This window comes from Haliaeetus albicilla, chromosome 4 (assembly GCF_947461875.1).
Source record: "Haliaeetus albicilla chromosome 4, bHalAlb1.1, whole genome shotgun sequence".
NCBI classification, from domain to species: domain Eukaryota; kingdom Metazoa; phylum Chordata; class Aves; order Accipitriformes; family Accipitridae; genus Haliaeetus; species Haliaeetus albicilla.
In genome coordinates, this window is record NC_091486.1 from 37749297 (window position 1) to 37766876 (window position 17580).

Here is a 17580-nt window from a genome sequence, read left to right on the forward strand (position 1 = left end):
ATACTCATCCACTGCAGCTGTCTTAGTTGCATCTTCAGTATTGTCCTCTGCCACTTCGGACTTGCTGCAGTTCCTTGCAGTACGCAGCCAACGGAAAGACCAAGTACTGGAAGATGTTACCCATCGTTTAAATCTCAGGATGTGATAGGATGGAGATGGGTAAGTGAACAAACTGAATGGAGGTCTGCAAAAATGATTCTTGCAGTAGAATTGTACAGCTATGTGACGTTTTATGACCACAGGCTTCCTGGGGATTGAATATAATTAGCAGCAGGGTTATCCATGGCCAGGCCTGGAGCCCCAAAACTGCTCCTGTCTAGAGGTGTCCATTGCTTGTGCAAAACTTCGGGGAGATGGATGTGTTGATTAGCTGTCTTCCAGCTCCCAGTCATCCTCCTGCCTGCACTGATGCTGGAGTATCATAAACATCATCTTTTTAACTGGCCTGACAGTGCCATGACCAGAAACATCCCTAATGTAGCCCGAGTACCCTCCTTCTCTCTTGTACTATAAGGTCATAGGTTTGCTTTTACTTCTGCACAGACCATTTACAGCACTAAAAGAAGGTTTGGATTCCTGCCTGCATTCCCTCCACCCAAGCCCTTTTTAATTTTAAAGACACAAGAAAATAAAAATAGATAATAGAAGAATCCATTATAAATGAATTGGTGAAGACATAACAGTTAACAGTTCATATTTATGCATCATACTTACAAAGTGGATTTATTCTTTTAAAAAGTGGTTAATGGTTTTTCTCCAATGGCTGTCTGTTTAGTGTTCCTTAAAGGAAATTAGTTTCATCCCATCAAATAGTTTACTTGCTGGTTCCCAAAGCTCACATTTGGGGTTATATCTCAAATTGCATCAAGCATAGGAAGTATCTGAATATGGAAAACAGAGTTCAAGAGTAGGCAATTTTAATTCTTTATTCTTAACTATTAGGATTTTATAAATCAATGGGTGAGTGCTACGTGCAGTGGCATTTTTGTTATTTTGATGTTTTGGGGTAATTTTTTCCAAGGCAGCAATGTTATCTTTGATTTAAAACAACAACAACATAAAAAGCAAACTTTTGCTGTATTTTTCACTCAATCTCAGGAAAACCAGATGGGTCTAGAAGCCCTCCAGTAATTATGGATTACTGCGTATTACCAATTGTTCATATGGATAAGATCTTTTCAGCTTTTATAAATTAAATTTTCTTTAGATTTAATTGGATTTGCTGTTGCAGTACCTTAAAAAAAACCCAAACGTCTCTCTAAATGACTTTACTCTTTCTGATAATCCAGTTGATGAGGCAAATGTATAAAAATCCCACTAATGTAGGCTGAGACATGTCCCAAAGTAGCTTGCTTCTCTAGTCAGAATCCTTCAGCCTTCTTGAGAAACGTATAACGATATTATGTTTGCTCAGATTTTATTTAATCCTTTCAGAATATTGCATTAGGCTTGAAGGCTGTATTTACTCTTGTGTGTTTCCAGTCAGCAAAGGATAAAGTTGGAAAAAGGAATTTAGGTTAAATTGACTTCTAATAGGAAACTATTCTACTGAAACTCAGAAGTACATCTGTGTGCGATAAAGGACTTTGACTTCCAGTCATATAAGTGACTAAATTCTCCTTGAAGATGTAATTAGGGATGTGCTACTTTTACACTATTAGCATATCAGTTTGTTTTTTCCCCTTCCACATGTTAACTGTCCTCCAGGAAGAAGAATTAGTTCTTCAAAGTCTTTACGTGACTTGATTAACTGCTTCTGCAGCATTAAAGTGAAACTCACCCTGTAGCAGCCAGATACAGAAAACTGTCATGAGGAGCAGGCAAATGTGAAGCAGTCCAGAGCAATCTTGTCAGTTTAGTAAGTTTGAAAGATGCTTACCAAAACTATAATCAAACTTCTGAAGTCTCTTGATGCTGCAAAAGTGAGCTACATATACCAACAAAGCAGTGCATGAAGTAGTTTCAGAGTGAATTATTATTATTTTTCTATTGACCTTAAAACCATTTACAAATGGTACTTTTTCAGGGTCAAACTTGTATGGAAATCATGATTCTTTGCTAATATCAAACAGGTAGAAAGCAACCCTAAAGAGGCAGTAGGAGACTCTGCATAAGATTCTAATGTGATACACACCATAAGCAAGTACTGTTAAGTTGGTTCCAGTATGTTGTATGTAGAAATCTGAGAAGAGGTAGTTCGTGGAGAGCTACAGCTCTTTGGAAGTTCAGACTGGCCTCCCTGTGCCCCAAAGTGGCCAAGCTGTATTGTTTTAAAGTCATTTTCTAGAAGAGTCTAAGAGTTTACACACATGCACATGCACAACTTGTGTTTTCAGTTGTGACTATTTAAAAAAAAACAACAATTTTGTTTGTTTGTTTGTTTCCTCTAGTGGATGAGTGAATGATAGCTTCATACAGTGGCTTAGCTGAAAATGGCTGGTATTTGGTATGGGATTTGGGGAGGTATCATAAGTACTTGTCATATGTTTATAACTTTCCTAGGCATTATCTTCTGGCTAGTAACAGGGCACAGAATTAGATGGTCCCTTGGTCTGACCCAGGACAGGTGTTTTTTCTGATGTTGACAGGAGAGTGTAAACCTTGCCCAGAAGCAGATGAACCCCTTCTAGACTATTTCTGACAATTGTTTTTCAGAGTTGGTTTCTTTTATTATGACTTTGGTAATGAACTTTGCCTGGATATGCTTAGGAGAGCATCTGTGTTATATTCTTGACTTTATACCATTAGTTCTTCAAGTAGTGAGTAACAGGCAGTGATATGTCAACAACACACATTTTGCTTGTCTGTGTATTAAGGTATTTTGTAATGTTTAAATTCCTTATTACTTTCTGCTTTGTGACCTGGAGTGGAAAATGCATGAATAAACAGAGAGAGAAATTAATTCAGGACAGAATAAACTTGAAGAAAATCTGCTAGGCAAAATTTAGTACTGGAGAGAAAGACTATGAAAAATAGTAAATATCTCTTGTTAACATATTGTTAATCATGAAATCTTGTCTTGAATAGTAATTAGTACTTAAGGGGAAAAAAAAAAAGAAAAAAAAATGAAGAGCTGTTTCTGCACTGACTTTTTTAAAGCAGCATAGACTCTGTTAACCTTTGTGGGTTAAACAGCCATTGGACATGCTGGCAGGAAAATAGTTTCTCTTCAGAGACCCCTCAGTTCATCTAGCTTATTGATGATTACTTAGATCAGGGACCAGCTTCAAGGATTCATTGCCAGTGTTTGCTTTCTGGAGTTTCTGCTTGTCCTGTCTCGTTCTACCAGCTTTTAGGTGAACGACCAGTAATACATGCAGGGATTGTCACTTTGTGGTTCTTCCACAGGTTTCTTGGAAAACTGACTTGTCCATTAGTTACCAACAGTCCTTACTTGTGTATTTTTCTGGTACTGCACTTTATAGCAAGAGAACATTAGCTAAATGAAAGCCAGGCAAATGTTCTTTGCTATAAATGTTGGTAAATGAGCAGTGGAAAGCAAAGACTGGATGAGATTGCATATGTCTTCCTGTTTGTAGAGTTTCTAATGAAAAGGAAAATTCTTGGGAAAATTTGATTTGTTTTAAAGATTTGAGAAGTCTTTGCATGTAGTGATATTTTTTCTTCTTTCCTGAGGAAAGAATATGTATTCCGATGAAAATGTGAAACAAGGATCTTTGAATGCAATACTTAATTCTTCTTCTTGTTAACAGTCTTTCAGAATGTGTTGAATCAGTAGGCTTTTGTTTGCTTTGGTTTTTTTAATGAGAGGACTACATTCACTTGAAATCTGTTTGGGAAACCTACTGGGACAGCATTACTCTGAATCAAACTGATAATGGAAATTGATGAGGGGAACAATAGTACAATGTTGACGTGAGTAATACCCTTTAAAACAATCAAAGGAAACTTCAAACACAAATGGGTTCTCTAATCATATTTTCTTTAGGCTTGCATCATATACAAAAGGAAATAGCACATTATTGAAGTGTATTGCATGTCTAACTCAAACCAACAGCACAATTTACCTTATGTCATTAAGTCTTACACAAATAGACAGTATTTTCCCACAAGGGGAATATTTACATCTGCTTGAAATATGAAGTAATAAGTCTAATAGAAGTAGGAAGGTGTAATATATTGTAAAGCTATTTTGTGTACCAACAGAATTTCCAATAAGCCTAGTTTTTTTATTCAGCAGCTTTGCTGTAAATAATTTACAATGATAATGGATATTGCAAGGTTTATGTTGGACAAAAAGGAAAAAAAAATACGCTATGGGTCATAATTAGCAGTAGACTTGATACATGTTTTTTTTTTTTTAAGGTACGTGGATTGTAAAATAGATGGTAAGAACTCTTAAAGTTTAATTGCAGTCTTAGCAGTGTACTTCCTTTTGATGTAGGGATACTCAGAGAATAAAGGACAGGGTTTTGTTTACACTTTAGGAGAAGGTCTGACTTGGAAATTAAGAAAATAGTTGTAGCAGATTTTTTTGCAATGAGCAGTGTGAGTTGGTGATGTGTGGTGCCTACTTGGAAGGAATGAAGTTAGAGATGAGAATTTTGTACTTAACAACAGAAATAAGGTGCTCTTTTTACTGTTTAGGGGCTGATTTAATTTCATGTCCATTAAAACATTTTGAAGGACAAACTGTGGATTAAATTAATCAGAAATTATTTGGTTTATCCACAATCAAAGTCTTTATTATTGTAGCGATCCTTCTTGGTACAAGCTTTTGTTTGAAATTCTTTTATTTTCCTTGAAGTTAAACATCTAGAATTGCATAGAGAATTCTGGATAAGGTTTTAACAATAAATGAAAACATTAAAATAGCTGAAATTATCTGCTCCTTCCAAGTGTTTATTGGAAAAACATTAATTGAGGAATCCTAGGTCTGCATTTATAACTATTATGTATGACAGCATTGAGTCATATTTTATGACACCTCTGGGTCATGGTTTGCTCCTGATTAATCTGTGTAGCTGAGATCTTGCTCTCTTCCGGGGCATCCAACTGACTGCCAAAAAGACAAAAAGTGGTGGCATCAAACCATGGGTAATACCTGCCTTTTATTCTTTAATTGGGGAAATTTTTCTTTGAGATATTCTTAGTTAGTCCAACTGATGTATTTTTGCTTACCTAGTGTTGCATTTTATAAAACATTTCTTTTATATCTATATCTTTTATTATTTTATAATCCAAATTTCCCACTGTAGTCTTCCATACATCTGAGATAAAACTAATTACCCAACCCCTTTCCAGATCCTTTTAATTTGCTACTTAGATTAAAAAAAAATTTTAAAAAATCCTCCTTTTTAAAAGATTCATTACAGTATGTATTACTGGATATGGAAAAACATGTATCTGTTCTTCCAGGTTCATGGACTCAGATTATTTTAACTTGAATGGTTGCATAATACTTCTTTGCACATTGTTTCAAATTTGGTTGTAGTAGCTTCCTTCTCTGGTCTCCCACTCCTGTCTCCCTCTGCATTTGTATTCCACCTTAGCATTATTTTAAAAAGGTGATGTTTTAATTTAATTTGAGCTCTGTTTAGATTATGTTTAATCTCCAGTTCTAGCTGTGTACGTTTTTCTTCTTTTACTGCTTGTAGCATTAAAGCATTTTCCCTGGTTTCATGAATTTCTTTCACACATTTAACCTGTGACAATTTTGTTTTTTCTTTTCATTGTTACAGCAGTAGGGGTGTGTCAGTCCTGTTCTGCTAGTAAGTATATTAATCACATCTCTGCTTATGCCAGTTGTATTTCTTCACAATACTGTGATAGCATCATGATCATAAAAATGTCTTTTAATGCAGAATTGATAGTTATCTCTACCTTTTAACAAATATGCTGAGTTGTCAGAATATGCGTCAAAAACCACTTCAGTTTTCTGTGGGCATAGTGAGAACAGTAGTATTTCACCTCTTTAGGCAATAACCTAAGTTGACTGATGACTATAGTAAATAAAGGTTTACTATACTAGATGATGTGAAGGAATGAATAAAATTAGATACAGGAAAGTTCTGGCCTTCCGTATCAGTTGTTATTTACATAAGCAGAGTTTCCAGCACTAAAGGACATGTCTCCTTTGCCTGAGTTCCTAAATTGTTTGCTTTATGGAATAAAGCAATTTGTAGCATCTCAGTGGTTTTGGGTATTGTCATTGCTGTTGTGGTTCTGTTGTCGTTGTTCTTTTTTTAACCTTTTTAGATGTAGCAAAGACTGTTCTGCTGACTTCTAAGCTCGGCAAAGAAACCTTGCAGGAAATTCCATTCTACATATTTGGGAAGGAACCGTCAGGATTCCAAACTTCAAAACTAGTAAACAGGTTTTTCAGCTCTTCAGGAGAACAGCAAAACAAGCCACATATGAACAAAATTCATTCAGTCATTGTTTCATCATATAGATTCACCACTTCCAGCTGAAACATGCTGGATAAGTGTACGTTTTATTTGCATGTAAAGAATTTAAAAGCAGCTGGAGCGCCATGAAACTTTGAGGAGAGATATGTACCTTCTGAGGAGAGGAGGAGTTCAATTGTGAACTTTATTACCAACTCTAAATCCATGTGTGGATTTCCATGTAGATTCCTCTGTCTGTGTGGTTGGAGTAAGGGAAAGGACAATTTGCTGCTTCTGTAACATTGTCCCCTGTGAACCTCTCGTTTACTTGAGAACCTGGTGAGGAGAACTGGGAAAGTGAAGAGATGAAATGTACTGGCAGATGGGTATTTTACATCTCCCAGTCCCTGCCCTATTGCTGTTATATGGACCTTGGTTTTGGACAGATGCATGTATGCATTCATCACATGAATAGGCTAAAAAATGGGGCCTTTGTTGGTGTTTCTCTGATAACCTGCCAAAGTTAGAAATGGCTACGTTGAAAGGCGGCACACATTCTTCCATGAAGAAGTAACAGGTAGGAAAAGTAGAGGGGCTTGCAGAATAATGTCACTTGCTGGAGTCTTTGAAGATCTTACTATAAAGCAGCACATTTCTTTATCAAAATTATTACAGGCTCTTTCATGGGTATTTGTACACATTTGTTTGAGGGAAAGGTTAGGGTGAGGGTTTTAAGTGTGCATGAAACAATGCTACTCCTCTAAAAATTCAGTGTCCTTCATTTGATGTGAAATCTCCGGGAGAAGATGGTGAATTTGACAGAAACTCAGGAAGAACAATGACTGAGAAGTTTCACTTTTAATTTACTCTGACTTCACTGACAATTTCTACTTCTTTGACCTTATTAACTGGAAAAGACGAAACCACTATCCAAGAGATAGCAGAGAGAAACTGATGGCACTTTAACTCCCTGCTAATATCTTTATGAATGAAAGAGCTCTTTTGAAGACAGAGTGCAGTAATTGGATGACAGAACCTGTGACAGTCGGGTACTTTTTAATGGCTGGGATCCTGAGGGGTCATGGCTCCACAGCTGGAGAAAAGGTAGCATTTCTGGAGGGACAGTAGTTCTCCTGCCTCAGAAGTCATCTTCTGTTCCTGGATGACTGCTCTGTAATTGAGTTAAAAGAGCATCTGTGTTGGTTCAGTAGAGACGTTTTTATACAGAGTAGTACCATTAATTCCTTAGAGGAACAAATATTCTGCTGGCAGAATGATGTTACATGGTACTATCTTCCCAAGTCAAGGATAGGGAACCAATTATAGAAGAAAAAGATGAGAAGTGTAAGGAAATGGCTAACAGCTCAGTGAGCTGCAGTCTCAGTGTAGCAGAGCTATGAAAATATTGACTTTGCCAGGTCCAGATAAAAACAGGTCTAGAGTTAACAACCTGTGGCTATACTGTAGCAGTGCCTCTCTCCATCTATCAGAGGTGTTCACAATGTGCTTATTTAAAGTGAAATTTTCTTTTCTCCTTAGATTATGTTTTAACAGACTGTTATTTTGTGCCAAGCACTTCTGTGCTGTTTGGGGCTTATCTTTTAATCCTGCTTGTTTGCTATTCTCTGTCTCACAAGCTTTGCTATTAATAATACTGCCAACAGTAACAGCAGAGACTTCACTGCAGGTAAGTTCACCACAAAGTTCTCCTGGATAACTAAGGAGCAACTGTAGTGAGGTTTGTTTAGGTTTTGTCAGTCATAACTGATTTAAAGAAGTTAGTGACTGACTATGGTATAGGAAGGACCCAGGCTCCTAAGATTGCTAGCTGCCAGTGTGTTGCCTAAAACTGTATCTAGTTATGCACCTTTCAGTACTTCCTATTTTCTTCACTTTTGTGGGTTTCTGTTCAGTATTTCTAGCCTAGACTCCTTTCCAAACAGTGGGAAAAGGTACTCTGGTCATGTTCAATCTCTGCAGACAACGCAAGAAGCTCTCTGCTGAAGGCTGCAAACATTTGATTAGTGTCTGACTGCTCCCAGGCATCCAACAAGAAAAGACTTTCATTGCAGCATGCAAAGTTGCCATAATACTGGTGACCACCGCCTTGCTACTCGTGAAGGTGTCTGGCTTTTGGATGGTGCTCAGTCTTTTGGATGTCCCACCAGAATATGAAGCACATGAGGCTACAGCTGTTTGCCTGCAGCCCATGCAAAGGAGAGTTGCATAAGCCACAGGGAAACTGAGCCAACCTGTTTGTAAAAAGTTTCCCCCTGTATTTATGACTTTAAAAGTAAATATTTTTTAATAGATTGCAATCTGTCTCCTGTACCTGAATAAAACTCCTATTCAAATCAATGGGAGGTTTTACTGCAGAAAGTTAAAGTAATAGCAGGAAAAACTGGTCTTAAATGATGTTGAAAACACTGTCGCTCTTTTCAGAGATAAATGTAATATACTCCAGAGGGTACAGTTTCCCTTTATGAAACATGCATGACTTGTATTAGCTGCTGTTTATTGCGCCTGTGGTTAGTACTCAAGTGGTAACTGAATAATTTAAAATTGCAGATGTGAGTCATTAATTCTATCTTCTTTGGTTTTATCAGAAACTGACCTCTACCGAGTCTGTCTGCAAAACAGACAGATGGAAAAACAACAATGAAGCTTTGGTTGGTGCTTCTAGCTATTCTGTAACCAACTTCTCTTCACTTCTTTAGTAAATATAGGTGGCTTTGGAAAATAAAATACAGTTCTCATAGGATTTCCAGAGCCTTTTATCAAAAGCTTAGTCACAGCACAATGTGCATAAGAGAGATTGGTCAGTACTTTGTAAAAGACTGAAAAATATTAGCTGTAGTTTTGGGGAAAAGAAGGCATGTTTTCTCTTGTTTCTGTCAGTAGGTACTGGTATTCACCAGAGTAACAGGGAGCACAAGAAATTTGGGACAGAATATCTTTTCCACTCGCTAAATAATTTTGGTTTGTGTACTTACTCTTTTGCTGGTGGAATACGCTTTAGAGGCTTGAAATAAGGCTTGATTGTTGTAATCAACACTTGAAAGAACTTTGGGGAATTTCTACCGCATAGCGTATGCAAGAATATAATTGAAAACTCGCTCACTGGGGACAACAGTTGTGACCACGCTGTGCCACCCTTGCGTTTGTCTGTCAGCTGCATGATGATCATTGGCCTTAAGGCTGTCGTGTGCTTCTGGGCGTGCTTGCCTCTTCAGACATCCAGCATTTGTCTCAGAGGGAGCAAGGAATTGGGGCAAGTCGTCACAGCACATCTTAAGCGTTCAAGGGCGATTGCCCTGTCAGATGATGTTCACTTCTTGTAAGCTGCCATGTGGTGACACCGAGGTAGGGGTAGACTTGAAAGTCTCGCCAAGCAATAAATGCAGGCTGCCATATGTGCTTTCATATTTCACCAAGGCAAGCACATCCTTAGCCTCATTCACAAGCGGTACTAGTCTGTTACTAACATGACAGGCACTGAACACAGGTGAAAGCATGTGCTTCAAGATTAACTTGGGAATTGCTGCTCTCCTATGACTTGAGGAAAAATAACTTTGCTCTTGATACTGTTGTAATAGGGATGCCTAGCAACCAGGCTGAATTATAATACTGAAGATGTGACTGCTGTGGTGCGTGCTGAGCTCAGGCATTGTGCGCTGCAGTCAATCTGTCAGACCGTATCTGCTGGGGTCTCCTGGCTGATACACTTAGGAGCTGGAGAGTCTCAGAGCTGTAAATTACTAGTTTGTGGCACATACCATGAAAGAAGCACTCTAGGGGTGAGAACTGCTCTGAATTTCGTGCTAATTCATGGTCACATTGCTTCTTGTAAAAGTCTGACAGGATGGATGTGAAAGTCAAATGTAACCATAACATTCAACTTTCCTAAGATTGTTATTCCATGCTGTTATGGGGATTACTTAATACTGTTATTCAGCATTAGGACAGTGATTTTACAAAACCAGAAGGCAAAGGACAGATTACATTTTTCTGTGTGACTTTTTAAAAATAAGATTCCTGAATACATTTAAGCTCGACAGCTCAGTGCTTTATTCCTGCCCACAATTAGAGCAGTGACTGGATGTGAAATAACAGAATGGGCTGTTAAAAATAATGCTTGGTGGTTTATCTTCTGAGGAGGGATTAATGGGCAAAAAGACTTGCCATCTTCTTGTTTTTCTTTTCAAAACCAGGTATAAAGTGGAAATTGTTTTAAGATGATGTGGACTGTAAAATGATGGCTTTCATAAGTTATATTCCTGTAGTTAGTTTACTTTATAAATGTGTACATATAAAATATGATATAAAAGTAGCGCTATGTATGTATAATGTACAGATGGATATTGGATATTGTTTTACCATTCTGTTAAAAGGTTGTCATCTGTTAACCTCTACACGATTTTTTTCATAAAGGTGTCTGGTCACAGAACAGAAATAAGATTGTATTAGCACTTCTGTTGCTCGTTTTCTTGGTCTTATGACTCATTGCATTGGCTGTCTGTGTCTTCTGACCTGGCCACAGATCCCAGCCTCATCAGCCTCCCTCCCCCATCCAGTGTGAGACTAACCATGAAACATTACTTTCTGTGTCAGGTTCTTAGTTCGCACTAAGAACTTGTGTGCGTGCTGGAGGACAAGTCCTGTCTTGTTGGCTGTGTATTTGTGATTTTTGGAATATGAGTAATTATGTAGTAAAAAGTGCACTGGAAGGAAAAATGAGCATGCTGTTTGCAGAGCAAAGGCTCCTGTGGGATGTGCATAATGTACAAAGTGATCCTGATGTACGTGGCCCAACCATTCAGATAGCTCATTGAAAGGCCCTCGGGCAAGAGCAGCTGAAGGGTACTGCAAAATCTGCAGCTTTTAATAGCTGAAGTTCTGGACCAAAACAGATTGCTTGTTGTGCTTTAAGTTCGTATCTTCCCATCCTGTAAAGCAAATACTTAGCTAAGTTACTGTTTTTAAGGCCATGGTTACAAAACAGTAGGGAAGAGAAGCGTTACTACAGATGAAAATAGGCTTTACTACACATGTTCCACAAATATTCTGTTTATGCAGCTACCATCGTGACACCCTCATGCAGTAGTTTTGTGCTATGCTTTATAGATTTGGAAAGGTGGGAAGTAGAAGGTTACAGTAAATGACTTGTCTGAAGTTCCACAACGTGTTATAGAGTACTTGAATTACTGTCCGCTTGTTTAGATAGACATAAGCTCTGTAAGAACCCAAAAGTAATAAGCAGAAAAACAGTAAATAGAGTCCCATGTTACTCCTTTTTGCACCCACTTTCCAGATGTAGAAATCTGCATTTTGAAGTCAAGGTCCAAAAAGTTTGGCTGTGTTATTAAAAGCAGTGCAGCACCTAAAGTTTGGCAACTCAGATCCATTCTCACCATTTTTTTGGTAAGGCTGTAAAATATCTGTTTAGAGGATCATTTTTATCTTCCTCTTTCTTCCCTTTCCTTCAGGAAAATTAGCAGGTCTTGTGACAGGGCAAGAGAAATTTGACCTACTAGCATCTAAACTATTCAGGGAGCAATAATGTGAAAGAACTGTAGAAGGGGAGAAATTGCACAGGCTCAGAGGTTTTATAGCTTCTTCCTCAAAAGCAATGCCTAAGAAACAAGTGGCTTTTAGCGAGGGGGAGGGAGTCCAGCTGATTTGGAATAAGTAGCAGGGTGGATATGTCTGACACAAAAATGATTGGAGCAGTAAATTGAAGGGGTTTGACTCTGATCAGAAGCTGCTGTGTATGATGCCATCCTACTGAATGTGTTTGGCATGAGAAAACTGAGCAAAGAGATGCAAAAGTGAAAATAGGTATTGCTGAGCAAGATACGAAATAAAGCAGGTAAGCACAGGAAGGAGACTTCTGGAGCTCTCTGCTAGTTGTGACCTTCCCCACATGAAAGATGACTGTTTACTGGACAACTGAGGTAATTTCCTGGTGCTTTTGAATTGCCAAATGTATGGGTAATGGAAGATGGTTTCCTGGGGTTTTTTTTGTGATGGAATCCCTACTACTGTAAAGGCTGATTTCTGAATCTTGCAGAATTTTTTTTTTGTTTTGTGACACATAATGGTATGCACAAAAAAAATTTCAAGGGTTACAGCAGCTTCAGAAATCTTTTCCCCTGCCTCCTAGCAGTTTAAATGACATAAACATAGCAAGTGATACCACTTAAACATAGCAAGTGATGCTTTTTGGCTGAAACACAGTGAATTCAGGAAGAAAAAATCACCCCAGGAATTTATCTAAAGCTTGATGTGAATCAAAAATGAGTTCTTGGTAGGATGGGTGTAACAAACAATGCATGGTGAAAATGACCATGCAGTTAAAAGACAGCCATACATTCCCAGAATGGGAAAACAAGCTAATTACTTGAAAAATTTGTAGTAATTCAAAGCAGAGTAGCTTATATTGTCCAGGGGAAATTTTCTTTTACATTCTGTGTAAAAAGCTTAACTTGAAGTAGAATTTTGTATGTGAGTGGACAGAAAAACCCTCTAAATTCTCCGTCTAAGACTAAAGTAGGACTGGGAAGGTCAAGTCATTTTGTAGTTAAGGAAGGGTCTGGATGTTTGGAAGGGTCTGGAAGCGTCTTTGTGTTTCTTAACACAAGTACTGTAACGCATTAAAATATTAGAAATATTTAGCATTTTCCAAAGGTGAAGGCCAAAAATTCAATAGGCAGGTAGTTTTATAGAATGTACTATTTTCTTTTTAGAAACAGCAAAGGAAAATTTTTTTCCTTATCCTAAAATAAAGTCCAACGTACAGCATTTTAATGAGAGGGTTTTTTTTCGCTATGTTTCTACATGTAAAATAGGGCCTGAATTTGCAAAAAGTGTGCAGCGGCCTCATCTTTATAACAGCAATAGTTTACTCTGTAATACAGTAAATGCCAGCAAGGCCACACTTCAGTTTACCTTAAGTAGCATGTTCATAAGCCCAAAGATAGTTATTTATGGAAGCTGGGAAAGATTTCATTCTGTTACTCATTCCTTAGAAATAATACTGACTTCCTATATGCGTAAGGCTTAGTAGATTTTGATTCTAAATTTCAGGACAATGGAGTTTTGGTACAATGTAACACTTATCTGAGCTAGTGGATTTTACAGAAGCAGATGATATTTCTTTTTAAAGAAAAATCACATACCTTACTAAAACATAAAGCATGCATTAAGAAATAATGAAAATAATATTGTGGTTTACTCAGAAATGCTTAGATGGATGTAGTTCTAGTAAGATGGTAATAGTTGATTGCCTATTAAGGATCAAAATAAGTTACTTGTTAAAAAAGGATTAGGTCTGAATTAGCTGGTTTTGTGATTAGCTGTAGTTTTCCAAAAGCATTAATCCACCAGGTATTATACAAGAAAAGAAATGTGCCATTTATTTCTAACATAAAAGTGTCAAAGAGTGAGAATAAACATGCCAGGAAAAAACTCTCTTCCATTTTGATTTTCAGCTATTATCTATAAAGGTTTCCAGTCTGATTTGTCCAATCACTTTCATAAAGAGATGATGGAGGATGGGTGTTTATCAGCACTTTAAGTGTCAGTAAATCTTTAAGTGGATTATTCTTTTAAATTAACAGCTGCAGTAGCAACAGTATCTTTTTTTTACAATTTAAAAGCGCTGTGGAAGCGTGTGCTTCAATGGGCAAAGCGATGGCCATCTTCTTGGTTCAGCTGATGGCACACAGATAAAGCAGCCAGTAAGTTGTATTGTAGTGGTTTTAGATGAGACTAAAAATTGAAGAGTGTGATTTCCTTGTCTGTCTCTGTCTTTTGGGGTCAATAATATCAACTTCCTTTGAAAGTCTTAATGTTCTTGGTAGGTTTGCCATCATCTTCAGTAGAGCCAGGATTTTTCTCGTTCTAAGTGTCTAAAATCTAGTCTTGCCCATTAAAGGCTGGGATATAAGCCACTTTTGGGAAACACTTAAAAATACTTAGATAAAATTCCATAAATTAGTCTGAGTGCAATAAATACTGTTATCTTTTTTTATTGAACAGACTCCATACCAAATAGGAAGTATTCTGGTATACTGTGGTAGTGGTAGTGACGTGAAACATGGATGTTTGCTTTATGACTTTTAAAGCATACTCGCATAATATAAATCACATAACTTCTTACTCCATTACTTAGCTGAGAAAACCTAATGCTTTGCAGAGACTGCAAATATATTTGCTTATTTGCAGCTGTCATCATGTATACTTTTGGGCTTTGTCTTTAATCTATGGAACAATCTGTTCTTCATTGCAGTCTGTAGAACTGTCTTCCCTGAAATCAGACTGAAATCATAATGATGTTTGGTTGTAAAATTCACCTCTCAGCATCAGCTCAGAAAAGGCCTGCAACTTCTCTGTTGATTTTTGAGACAAGCTTCTGAGACAAGCAAAAATTAAGTACTACTAGTAAAAGTACTGAAGTAGGGGGGAAAGAAATCAATAAGGGAAGGTGGAAAATGTAAATAACTATATTAATTGCTGAAACTTTAATTTAGAGTCACTTAATCTGTGAAGGTCAAATAACTGTTTTTGAAACTTCTCCTGTCAGTAAATTACTTCATAAAATCATAACCTGGGAATTCATTGGCTAAGGTCAAAATAGCAGGTGAAGCAAAGACAGGATTGGACACTATGAGCAAATGTGCAGGATAAAATCATGCTTTCTAGAACTCAATTTGGGCCAGAAATGCTTCTGCCATGTATTCATGAATTTAATACATGCTGACAAATTAATAACAGCAGCAGCAATGAATATGTAATTTTTTTTTTTCAGGCTGGACCCACAGTAGAGAGAGAGAATGATTTTAGTCGAAATGTTGTCTAGTTTAGCTGGCTACCTATGCTAAAATTTTGGTTTGGTCTCACTCACATTAAAGTAGGTATTTTCTATCAAATAGAGTTGATATGTTCCACTGAACAAGGACCTAAGATGGAAATGATTACGATTTTATGAGAACAATGGGATTATTTTAGAGTCACAAGTTTTCTAAAGTTACTATACAAAATTCTAAATTCTCTTTGATAGTCTAGGGTGGTTTTAGGTTTACTTACAAAAAAACAAAGAAACAAACCAAGAAGAAATCTGATAACTTTCAGCGGTAAAAGATAAGGTATAAATCGCATATGATTACATATTCCTACTACCTAAGAAAGCAGAACTTCAAGATTAAAAGTAGTGACTAAGATCTTATTATCTATTTTTAAATATATACAGGCAATAACCACTTCATGATTTAGCAGAGCAATTAGTGCGAAGTCAAGTTCTCTCTAGGATTATTCAGAGCTATTTGTACTCCAGAGATTTTAGACTTCATATTTTAAAAAGAAAACTGTACAAAAGATGTATACTCAAATAATTAAAAGAAACAACCCAAAAACATTTTTTCATGTAAATCAATTGCCCCAGCCAGGCCTCCATAATTAACAGAGACAAGAACTCATGGCAGTAAAATACTACTCTTCCAAATGACTGAAGAGATGCTTCTTACTCCCAGAGTATACTTTTAACACCTCTCTCTAAAAATCCCATGAGATGATTAGCAGAGAGAGAGCCATTGTTCATTTGTGCTTATTATTTCTTTCCTTTTTTTTTAGCCCTTTCCTATTGTTTCAAACTTCTCATCCAGAATTGGAAAGCTGAGGAGTAATTAGATTTATCTTTTTATTTCAAAAAGTTTGAAAGTAATACTGATAGAAGTATTTAGATGCTACAAAGGTTCTCCCTGTACAATCTTTTCTACAGTCTGGGAAGAAGTAAGGATATGAGGCAGTGCACTAATTGTGTGATGGCTTCTTCAGGGGTTACTCTCTTGTTAAAAGATGCTGTGACAATCCCCTTGTGCAAGATGAGCTCCTCCTGCAATATCAGGAAAGGCTTGAGTGCAAGCCTGGGTTGCCTGTAGATCTTTTTGGCATGTCCGATATCAGAGACATTCTTTTTGAAAAATACAGCGTGGTATCAGTGAGGACTGGTTTGACTGACAATCTGTGGCAACATCTAGCTATAAAATCCCCCAGTAATTAATAGTCAAGCGCATGTGTGTGAAGTTGTCACTAGCTATGTCTGATGTGGCGTAGAGCAGCGTGTGCACAGTGGGAGGCTGTGTGTTGGGGTCAAGCTGGTGCTAGCATGGATGGGGAGGGAGTGTGGGCTTCCCCAGGGCTCAGCTGTGTGCCGACTGACTGACAGTACTTGGGGCAGGTCCCAGTCACCCGCACATGTACGTGTGTGCAAGTGTAAAGCTTTCCCTGATGCAGCCTATCTCCCACTTGGTCCACTAAAGAAATGTCCACTTGCTGTGTCATGTTGTCTGGTGATCCTCCTTCCCCCATTAGGGAAAGAGGGGGAAAAACTCACAACAAAAGCAGTGCAAATTTCATTGGAAAGACTTGCAAAATTGTGGTTAACCATTCTTTATGATGATGGTTTATTCAGTATGAGTGCAGTAATTTTTCCCACCTCTTAAATTGTTGGAATCAGGAGGCAGACTGGAATCTGTGCCAAAATTTTAAGAATAACGAATCTAGCTTGTTTGCTTTCTTTTCCAAGTGGTGGGTACACCACATAACCCTTGCACGAGGGGGGGGGGGGGGGGGTGTATATATAGCGTGTGTGTGTATATATACGTGTACATATATGTGTATATAAATGCACATATAGGTTTGTCTACAGGGAGTGATAGGAATAGAAAGCAGTACATAGATGCATTGACATCTTGAGACACTGTTAATATAAATGGATTTTTGAAGTGTAGCAGCATCCATTTTAAAAGGGTGTGAGCTGGTGTGCTGCTTTCATAGAATGATAGAATCGATCAGGTTGGAAAAGACGTTTAGGGTCATTGAATCCAACCATAAACCTAGCACTGCCAAGTCCACCACTAAACCTATGTTCCTAAGTGCCACATTTATGAGTCTTTTAAATACCTTCAGGGATGGTGACTCAACCGCTTCCCTGAGCACCTGTTCAGTGCTTGACAACCCTTTTGGTGAAGATATTTTTCCTAATGTCCAGTCTAAACCTCCCCAGCACAACTTTAGGCTATGTCGTCTTGCCGTATCGCTTGGTACTTGGGAGAAGAGACTGATACCGACCATGTCCTGGGTTCAGCTGGGATAGAGTTAATTTTTTTTTACAGGAACCTGGGAGGTGGGGGGCATAGCCGGGGCAGCTGACCTGAACTGGCCAAGGAGC